Below are 12,202 nucleotides of genomic sequence, written 5' to 3' on the forward strand. Positions count from 1 at the left end.
CGCATAAAATTTGATGAGACGAGATTAACTTTATATTACAAATAATTACGCAATGATATTGATGAATTGAAGACAGACATTTTAAATAGTATTGTTTTCATATTAAAATGCCACCTATTATGGAGCCTTATTGATTCTAGCAAAGAAAGCTTCGACCATTTCGCTCTAGGATAAGACAGGACATCAGTCCGGCTTCGAAGCTAAACCAGTACCCATTAGTAGAACTAACCGCAAAAACAACAGGGAACGAATCGGGAATGCATCCAGGATTATGCCGAGGCCCCTGTATTGCCATCACATTTCTATCGTCTATTTAATTGAAAGATATTAACTTAGCCGCATAAAACTTTCCACATATTTTACCTAGGTATCTGATAGTATGAAATAATACATAGTACATCATATAGAATACATGAATATTATAACATATCTAAATCTTTATGATAAAATTTAAAAAAATATATCTGACAAACTCGATAACTCGTTGACTCCAGGAAAAACAGTCATCTGAAAAATAAAGCAATTTTATAGTCACGAAGAAGGTAACACCGATATAGTATCAAATAGTCCAAGGACCTCATTTACGATGAATCTCTTGACTGGCCGGTTCTTTGCCTTAATTACACCTTAGATCCTCTAACGCGTTTTTGTCTCTGGCATAGAACTTTAAAATTCCAATGCCTTTATTTAGAAAACATGTCTATGCTACACTACACATACACAGCTTACATTCTTATAGTCTATTGTTTAAAAAATGGGTTATAATTAAGTTTTCATAGTATAACTCTCAAATGCTTAAATACAAATCAAAATTAAATATAATTAAAAAAGTCTCCAAGTCGATATTTTGTAGGGCTTTTAGGGTATATATTTTGTTGCCAGTTCTTCTTGCCCGCTCTACGCCCTTGACCTGCGAACTGGTAGTAAATGTAAATTTACAATTAATTTTTTTTTACATTCATAAGTGTACTTGTTTACCTATATGAATAAAGATATTTTATTGTTGTATAATATTATGTATTTTCTAACAAATGTGTGCACTTCAGAATTCTTACATAATGCTGCCTGTGTATTGACATAATTTCATACGACCTAAATTTCAAAGAGAAAGCAAAGGGCAAAGCAGAATGAATATGGAACATTAATGCATGTTTCTCCATGTTTAATGATGAGAAAAGTTATTTACCGCTTTATGTTTAATGCAAATGCGCAGTTTTTGAGAGCGAAGCTAACAAAAGATGAATTTGTTCTCTATTGAGGCCTGAAAAGGATAAGATTTGTATGATAATTATTCATACTTGCCTCCATTATATTATAGTAAAGCTATAAATAAGAGTTGTTTACTGTATTTGTAATTATTTCCTATTTTTATAAGACTTAAAAATTTGTTCAGATCCTTTGCATACAGCCTATGATAGTTTCAAAGGCAAATTAAATATGGCTATATTATAGGTTAGTAAATTACGGTTAGTTTGGGTTACAATAATTTTACTCAGAGCACAACCTTTAGAAAATTAAAAAAAAACATCCTTTACTCCTCCTATACCCATCAAAATACTGGGCGTGGGCATTTCAAACGATTTTCAGTGTCACGGTCATTTGTAGGGAAAGGCTAAATCAACCTCTAAGAATCTTGGTGTGCTCAGCAAGGCAAGACGGCTTGCAACTGAATTAAGCGCAAATTAGTCTCCACAAGAAGTATTGTTTCTAAGGGTGGGAGCTTCCCACTTTAGATCCTGTCACTTGACCGTATTCCACGGAGACTGGGTCGAAACGTGGACGTCAATCGTTCCACAACTGAGCGTTATTTAAAGAAACCTTTTACACGCACAAGCACTATGAGGAACTAGCTACCCATTAAAGTATATCCGAACCAATTCGTCCAAGGGTCTTTCAAGACAAGAGCGAACCAATTCCTAAAAGGCCGACAACGCACTTGCGTTGTGGTAGTGAGAATGTTCATGGGTGGCGTTATCACTTAACATTACATGAAAAAAAAAATTACTCTAGTCTCTAATATTTTAATTATGTCACACACAAATTGTTTGGTTTTTCCATCGAATACCTGTTTTTATTATTTTGTGACGTCAACCGTTCCATTGCTGTAGTCTGTTCAGATTAAGTAACACAATGTAATGCTCATTACCAAAGAAAGTCCGTAGCGGAAGTTGGGACAATTTTCGTTAAGATTACAGCTTCATCATCGTAGGTAATAAACGTAATGTGCTACTTCACGGCAATCTAAGTCACACTAAATCACATCATTCATTTTAAATCATACTATTTCATTCAACCAAACAATAATATAGAAAGCTTATATTAGTTGAGTTTTTTGTTCTCTTCCCATATTTGTGAAAAATTTAATCGATACGAATCTTTCCTTATCGTCCGTGAAATAATTTTATTTATCTTTATTTTTGCAATTCATACATGGTATCAGTTTAGAAATAAAACTGGGGCGGTGTATTTGTAGAGGATAAGTTTTAATATTTTTTTATGAAATTTAAAAAAATAGATCAAAAATTGATATACCATATGAATAGCTTGGTTGTGAAATTAAACATATTTTATTTAAAGAAGATAATTTCTCTTTTTTTTAAAGAAGAAATATATTTATTATTTATTTATTAACACTTCGTTGCATTATATAAAAGAAAAAAAACATAATTTATTGAAAAGCAACTGGCGGCCTTATCGCTTTCGAGCGATTTATTCCACACAAACACATACAGTGTGGAGAGTCATAAAAAAAAAACTCTACGCTAAGCATAACAAAACGCTCATAATACGTCATAAAACAGTATACAATTTCTTGCATATTTTAATATTTACTTTATTAATAAGTTATAACTCGAAATAATTGCTTAATTGTTATAATTACAGAGTACATTATAGTTCAAGTTGCTGGTTCAGAATTCTCAGTAAGCTCAGCTTAGAAACACGAGCCCCGTGGTACTAAATTGTATAAACACTATGATATTAACGGAATGCAAGAGCTAAAAACGTACCTTTTATTTGTCTTACTTAAAAGCCTACAAGGCATGTTGGCTTATGAAAATTACTAACAAAACAAGCATAAGTTACTTAGACAATAATATTTGACAAAAACCTGTTATACGGTTTTGTCGACATGTTTATGGTGTCAGTGTAACTGAATATATTAGTTAGTTATTAATTCTTGGTGTAGAAGTTCGTTTTGTTTCTTTGAAGCAAAAATTACTATACAGACACTACTAACAGTGGTTAATTTACCAATACCTAGTAGTAGGTAGGTAACATAAATGTTTCTATAGAATACTTATATAGTTGATTTTTTAAAATAAATTATGTTTTAATTTTTTTTTATATAAAGCTCGCTTTATCACGCAGGCTAATATGATGTTCAGTGATACTGTCGCCCATGAACACTCAATGCCAACGCTCGCAAGTGCGTTGCCGGCCTTTTAATTTATTTTCATCTCCTACGCTTGTTTGGGAAAGATACTAAGTAAGAGTTTTTTTAGCCATATTTTTTTTTTGAACAAAAACGCAACAAACTTATTAAGATGATAGGTTTAGGGCCTGTTTCACAATGTCCGGATAAGCTATTTGTTACTTATTTGTAGGATAAACAGTATTTTTGCGTTTCACGACTGTCAGATAGCGCTATTTGTCATGAAATGCCATGTATCTTATTCGGAACTTTTATCTTTCGAATAATTCATGTGTTGCATAGCTATTTGGCACTTTATTTTTATCCATACATTGTGAAACAGGCCCTTAATAAATTAACATAACATATTAATATCTCATTCAAATTCCAAACCTTTAAAAACATTGTAAAATTGTAGTAGTATCGCCGGCGTTGGCGCATGGCCCGAGGAACTATAACGACCTCGAAGGACGCATTGTACGCGGTTGCAAGATATCCGCATACCGCTTGACCGACCGCGGGCCCGCTAATTAATGATTTATATTGTAGCCAATTACCACAGCAAACACTATATAATATACTATCAGACACTTCACTTCACTTCACACACTTACAACAATATATGTGAAGCTATTCGTTGCGTTTGGGACTATTATATTATACGAGCTTAGTTTGTATACTATGGAAATTTGTTCGAGTTATATAGACCCGAAATTTCGAAACTATCGCCACTATACGTTCTATTATATCGTTGGAAATTTTTATATCAAATTTTCTGTGTGAATATTTTTACTTTAATAATCAGGACAATGTTCGGATAGCAATCAATTTCATTCAAGCAGAGTCTATTTTATTACATGTCAGGTTTTAGTTTCGTTAGTTAGTATATTTGTAATGTACAACAACAAAAGAAGAACTGAGATTGTCTATCGAAAATTGAATAATAAATAGAATTTAGAAAAAAGTAGACAAGTTGAGATAGAAATCGGTTTAGTGATTAAACTGTGAAAGAAAAGTTCTGTTTAATAATTAATTATGCATTAAATCCTCTCGTAATGCTTCAAATTGGACATAGCGGAGTTCAACGACCTTCATCAGAAATTTGGTTTGTGCTATGGTATTTACTATACATATGTTAAGTTATATTTACTCTGAAAAATCTTTAGTCTTAACCGTTGTGTTGATACAGAACAAGTGAAATAATTTCTATTCTTCTCTATCCTTCCTGATCGTCGAATTAAACAAACGAGACATTTGAAAATGCTCATAACATAATAATACTTTTAAAATATTTTAAAATAAATGTGTTTTCGAGTAGATACCATGCGTAATTCGTACACAACCAGTATGTCAGAAAAATAGGACACTAGGTCATAAGTTTAAATCCCGGGTTGTTCTAGATTTATCTTTTAAAGCGTGCGTATAACGGAACGGAAAGCGGAATGACTTAAACACAAAAAGTTGACACGTGTCAGGAAGACTGGTCACCTACTAGTCTATAAACGAGAATTGTTTAAAAAACACTTGTAATCTATAAACAAGACGCTTACTTTATATAATCACCAGTAACATTAGTTTGTTCTTAAAACCCCCCGAAAATATCTAAGTATTTTGGACGCCGAAAGCGGGTCAGTTGTCGTTAACCACCTGGAAATTGGTTGAAAGATTCGATAGAGACATATCTCGGAAACCACAACTGCGCATAATCGTAGAACTAAATCCATTAGATCCGCAATTAATATGATAAACTGGCATTATACTGATGAGATTACAGCTACTCGCAAGTCGCACCCTACGTCGTTTTATAACATAAATAGCGAAACGAAGTAATTATTTCTCCGAGGAAAACTTCGTATGACTTCTTTAGTAATTTATAAAATAGTTTTCCAGTTTAGTTTAGTTGTTCACCAATCATGGCGAATTAAATAGCAATCATAAGTAAATGAGTTAATTATCTTTTACCGGCACACGCAAAAATCTATGTGAGAAAATAAATGCTTCTATTTCATTCTAATAACGGTATTACATATTAAATTAAAGGAAGCATGACAAGAATACTAGATAAAGGATAAAGGTTTTCTAATAACCATCTCACAAAAGGGTTCCAATATAATCTGCCGTTTGGCCAAAAGATAAAATAGAACCCGCATAAAATGTCGTAAAAACATTCCGAACCCCTCAAAAGTAAACACAGAACGTGTCTCGAATTCCCTCTTCTTATATTATATATTATTTATATATATATATAAATGCGTTAGATTCTAGAGTGGGATATGGATTTTATTTATGAACAATAACAATTAGTATAATAACAATTACATGTAAAATTTATACTTAAAACTATACATCAGTTTATAAGCATGATTATCATAACAAAAGCAGTGACTTTGTGAAATCCGCACGACCTGTAACAAGAGTAAAGTGTGTCGCGTGCGAACAAAGATGATCTCCACCCGCCAATCATTCCGTTAATTGGAGAGAATCATCGCTGTAGAAAGTCTATGGTAAATGATGGGGGGGGGGGGGGGGGAACACAACTACTGCAGTGTCATCGAACAGCGCCAGTGCAACTGCGCTGATATTGTAAACAAGGTCGGCCGAATTTTAGAGCTTTTATTGTTGGCATTTACCACTCAAATGTCTGTTTAAAGCATCTTCAAATGACTTCAGCTATAAAACTGTTTTTGTGGTATCTACCGGTGTTTCCCGCATCAATTATGTTCGTGTGACTTTTTCGTTCCAACAATGGATGCGGTCATCTGTTATGAGGTTTTTGTCATCTACGCTACGTGAACGATTTATATTTTTCTCCTATTGTATACCAAAAAATTTACTAACAATGCAAATAAATGTATTGTCGCTAAAAAATTTATAATACACCATTTTGACTCACTTACTATTAATTGAGAAAGGAACGAAGCATTGTCATTATTCAATAAAGTTCACCTGTTTAGTTTGTGCCTATTATGGATTTGTGTGGGCATCGAACTATAGATGCGTTGCGTCATCCTAGAATTTATTAAAGGTTGCAGCTATGGCAGCGACGTATGAGGTCGTTGAGTCAGTGGCCCTTCCTGTCTTCACCGTTTTGGGTCGTGTTACGTGAGCGCCATCACTGGAACGCGACGAGCACTCCAATGACACGCCGCCTTCTCGTCTGGCTCGCCAATTGTTATTTGCAACTGAAGGAAGTCATTACCCATTGTTGTCACAAAGACGTCAACTATAAACAATCTCCTGCATTATAATCTATTCATACTTTACGTCTATAATTCTAACGCATTATATACACACCAAGTGGCCGGAAATAGACTAATCAAGAATGTTAATAACAGATAGGTTAAACGAATCTGCTAGAAATAGGATATTACGTTATTGATCAAATGTAAATGATTAAGAAATAAATATGAAATCAAGGTTCTATCAGATAATACGTTTACATCAACATCCTTAATGAGGTACATGAGTTTCTCTGATAGATAAAATTATAATCACTGCCTACCGTCCGCCTACAAATTGCCTTCGATACCTACATAGATTTAAGAGTTTAAGGTCACTTACTCATAATAATTAATTGTGCCTACGGTTTTTTAATCGTAAATTATTATAAACATTTACGCATGCATTATTGAATGATGTTATCTTTTAGAAAATCTTTTACTTTATAGAATGCTATCTGTTATATGGATCTCGTCAAATGATGTCGCATTGCGTGCATCTTACCATTAGTCAACGTCACAGGACATCATTTAATCTGTCGTCCTATACAAAAGAAAGAACAAAAACACAGTCTGCCTTGCAATACAATTTTGTTTTATTTAACTATGCAATAATTGTAAGAAAGGTAAAAAATTAAACGCCATTATATTTTATGGAAGTCTAAATAATATTTGTATTAGGAACATTATTAATAATAGAATCCGAATATTATTAAAAATATTAAAAAAACATTAAAATAGACTTCAAATTTCATATATTATTTGGTACGGTACCATAATATACTACTCCCAGAAATGCGTATCCAGGCTTAGATCCCAAAAACGACAAAACCTGAATCGGTATAATTTTATATGGCACATATATAGCACACGTGCTTGGTAGCATAAATAATATAATTATACTCAAGTGTCGAATAATGTTATAGGCAGTCTCAACCTAATAAGATAAGCTTTAAAAGTCGATTCAATAATTTTGGTTTTGGCACGTAAACAAACTTTAAATTGTAGCTACTTTATCTTGTAATGTTAAATAGGCAAAACTAGGCCCGACGTCAAACATGCTTTCAATACTTTTTTCTCACAAATTAATTGCTCGTACAATAACACGAGGCAGGTGTATGTTTGTTTTATTTGTAGGATGTGGAGTGACATTGTTCAGCCGGTTATTAATTGTAATCATACCTGTATGTAAACTCTAGTTTTTTGACAGACCACTCGTGGAATCCAGATGACATTCCTGATGCCAAGTACAAACTAAATTATCATTATGCTACTTGAATTCCATTACTTCATTCGTTAAGTTCACACGGTGTATTTTTTGTGATGTTAGTAATATAAAATTCAAATATTCGTTTCTTGCCGTCGGTTAGGGTAAGATAAAAAGATACAATTTAAAATAATGTATCCAAAACACGTTATAAACTTGTTATATCTAAGTAACGAATTAGTTACTTCACAGCTTGCGTGTTTAATTTTCGTATTAAGTCTAGTTCGGTCATTAAAACATTAATTAATTTTATTAGCGTAGACAAGGAAATCTTACGTACGTAATCAAATTATTGTTTTTCCATTACGTAAAGATTTATGTATTTCATGATTAGTGCAAAAACGTGTAAATAGAAATGACCTAGAACTTGGGTATCAGCTACTAGCTTCAACTAATCGGATTAGCATTTAGGTCTGATTATATGCGTTCATAACCTTGGGTAGGTACATCAAACATTTATTTCAAAGAACGTAATTAATTATATATTACAATTGCTGATTTGAATAAAAACTGTCAAGTCGCCAATAATCTTTAGGATGGTCAGTCTTACTGTGTTAGTTAGGACAGTTGTAAAATAAAAAAGTCTTACTGTGTTATTGACTGTGGAAACAATGTTATCCCACTCGAAGATTATGTAGTATTACGTAAAGGAACTAGGGAAAATGTTACACGAAACTTAGTAATTGAATCGAGAGTTTCCGTTCACCCGTTACATGTTGACGCAGTTACAAACTCTGCTAATGTTAAATCATTGCTAAAGCAAAAATCACTGTGATTATTTCTTGCTACTTTTGAGCATATACGGCAATCATTTAAAATACTTTTTATCGTGTGTTTATAAAGGAATAATAGTTTACGGTATAAATGCCAAGGAACATAAAAGGGTTTATGCTTAGACATTTAAGTCTTATATGGTATGGATTTGTTTCAACTACGTAGCTATCTTAGTTTATACCTAAGCCAGAACATAGACTATGGACTCATATATATACTATTATGTTACGTTTGCGTAGCTAAGGTATTTTATTTACGTCATTATAGCTCTTTACATACATTCCTTTGATCGTAATCGATTTTTTTTTATTTTGAATACTGCTATCCTTCAACATCTACTATCTTTTAAAAGTTTGGTCCCACTGACAGTGTACCTTTTTTAACGCTGGCAGCTTATTTGTTGAGCGAGAAAAGCAAGCTCATCACTCAGGTGTCACCGGTACTATCTACAAGGCTTAAATCTTTAATGAATCTTTAATAAGTTATTGTGTATGGCAATTAAATATTATAAAAATTCAGCGATGAATTGTTTATTGTTAACTATCTTTATTGTACCAACATTACGAAAACTTAGTGGGTTACTAAAACTGTATGCGTAACTGCAACGATATCATCGTTTACAATATCATAAATAATATTACAAAGTAGAGCATTACTTTGCTAACATTATACTATTATAACGGTGTGAGGATTATAAATATCAGATTTAAATTAAAACGTTATATATTTTATATTACGTAGAAATATATTTTTGTTATTTTTTTTTTGTTTTAAATAAGTGGGCATTGCGATTTTAATACTTCACTGATAATGCTAACGTCCGAGATTTTGTACAGATACAATCATTGTGGATATATTCTTTCTAAATGTCACTTACAATTAAATGAATGTATAGAACTTAATAAAATACATGAAGAAGTATAGTGAAGAAGTGGTATATAGAAGAAGTATATACCAGCGACTGACGATCCTGAAGACGAATGTTTAAACCAAACTATGAACCAATGGATTTCTTTCATGATGAACACTTACGTGTACGGAAAGGAAAACGTAAGGAAACCGCTGATATAGAAAAAGAAATAATCGTATTTGTCTTCATATCCGTCTTTTTCTATCGCATGCATCGATATGCAGACAGAAATTTACTAATGCTACATTGATTGAGAATTTCTATAATATAGAACAAGCGATACGCGATAACACGTGATTCTGACGAGAAACGTGTTGATGACTTGAAAATGGCACAATCTATCCGGGGTTTATCTATCCGTTGATAGATATTTCAAACATGCACTTTGTTAATACATTTGCTCACGTTTCTAGAAATTGCTGCGAATCGTAGCTTATCTTAATGTTATTGAGCGACTCTATTTGTTAAATTCATATGAACCTACCCAATAAAGAATTTTGAACATGCAAGATTTTTCAGATTCAAAGGCCTATGTTTCTGTCAATCAGCTAGAAACCAACCTAATATCAGATATATATGAATAAATAATTCTGTTATACTAACACTACATTTACTACCCAAGTAGTCCTGGAAAATAAATGGCTTATTTGGAACTTATCCGGACATTGTGAAACAGACCCTAAGTGCGGAAAATAAGTCCACCAACCATAACCATAACAATACATTTAAACTATTTTATTAAAATTAAATACATACAAAAATGTATAACGCTCACAAAATGAGGCGTCGCCGACGTTATGAAACTATTTAAATTTTGTTTGGCAATAGAATTAGCTGCATAAACCAGTTATTACATACATATTTTGATAGCACAATAATAATGAAATAATATGTTGATAGTCGTTCACTCACCATATCTTTATGTAAGGAATAATATAAAAGGAGAAAAACTGCCTACATTTTTATAAAATCACCATAAACTCACACGCATAGGTACTTTAAACCTTATTGTGACATACAGAGTGCAAAGTGAAAAATTTCAATTAGTGAATTTATTTTAATAAAAATCAGTGGCGGTACAACGTCTGTAAGTCTTGGCAATAGATTTCTGAATCTGTTTCATGATCATTTTTAAATCTAATAGGCAAGTAGGTGGTCAGTGGAGCCTGACACACATCGTCGACTTTTTTGGGTCTAAGACATATCAGTTTCCTCACGATGTTACCTTCACCGAATCGACCAAATGTCAAATGGGCACATAGAAAGAAAGTCCATTGGTGCACATCCGGGGATCGAACCTACGACCTTAGGTATGAGAGTCGCACGCTGAAGCCACTAGGCCAACACTGCTATTTATTTAAAATCATTTATTGTTCGATATGTCTTAAGGCGGCGGGGATCTGGCAAATAATGTTTAACATATAGTTGGTTAGGAATAGTTAAAGTCATGAAATATATATTTAATTGTGTACTAAGAGTAAAATATATAACAAATAAATCAGTGGCCTTAAAACCTTTTTACGTCTGGAGTTCGATATCAGTTTCATGATCATTTGTAGATGTAAAGGGCATGAAGGTGATCAGCCTCCTGTGCCTGACACACGCCGTCGCCGTTTGATCGAATGTTAAATACGCACATAGAAAGAAAGTTACTGCACAGCCGGAGATAAATCTACGACCTTAATGTTGAAGGTCGCACGCTGAAGCTACTTAGCCATCACTGCTTTGTACTAAGAGTGAGTTTAATACACATTTATTTATTTATTTCATATATTCATTTTAATTGTTAAATTTCATTTTTACTTAATTTTTGTCTATGAATGTACTTTACTTACTTATGTTTTCTGTTTCTTATATGTACATATTGATTTATAATATGTAGGTATAGCTGTGAGATTACTAATAAATCGATGAATTATAAAACATCATGGATTATATAAAGCTTTATGATTTTTTTACTTAATTCAACAAACATATATTATGTATTAAAAATTTAAAGTTCACTAGTGCCTCATACACAATAGTCTCTTGATAAATTATGGCAGTAATAATATTTTTATTCACGCCATTTAATATTCAATTAACCAATTTTATAGATGCTTTCTAAATTTTTAATCGCCAGCTTCTTATGTCAGATTAATTTATCTATGATTATATTTACATTATGATCACTATTAGAAAATTCAATATCAGTTGAGTAATCAGCGACCAACGGCATTAAAATTATTTAGAAACTTCGTATATTATTGCCATTTATTTATGTCAGTAGAAGAAGTATTTAGGAAATATTGAATAAAAGTATTAATATTTTAATATAAGTATTGTATATATAAGTACATATAAGTATTTTCTTGTTTGACGGTTTCGTTGTAACACCTACATTGTACACGTTTACTACAAACAGCTCTATATGAATTATCGTTTATTCCTCTATTAGCTGCCTTCATAATAAAATGGAACTAACTAAATTTTATTGTTATATATCTCAAAAACTACTAATATTCTTTGAATTGTATTACGGTAACCAAATTCCTTGTAATCTCGTAGACACAGCGTACAAGGCATTTACGTAGTGAAGTCTGGTGAGCCGAATTTTGTTTCTATAACAAAACATTGCAGCG

Source organism: Pieris rapae, chromosome 1 (genome assembly GCF_905147795.1).
Source record: "Pieris rapae chromosome 1, ilPieRapa1.1, whole genome shotgun sequence".
NCBI lineage: Eukaryota > Metazoa > Arthropoda > Insecta > Lepidoptera > Pieridae > Pieris > Pieris rapae.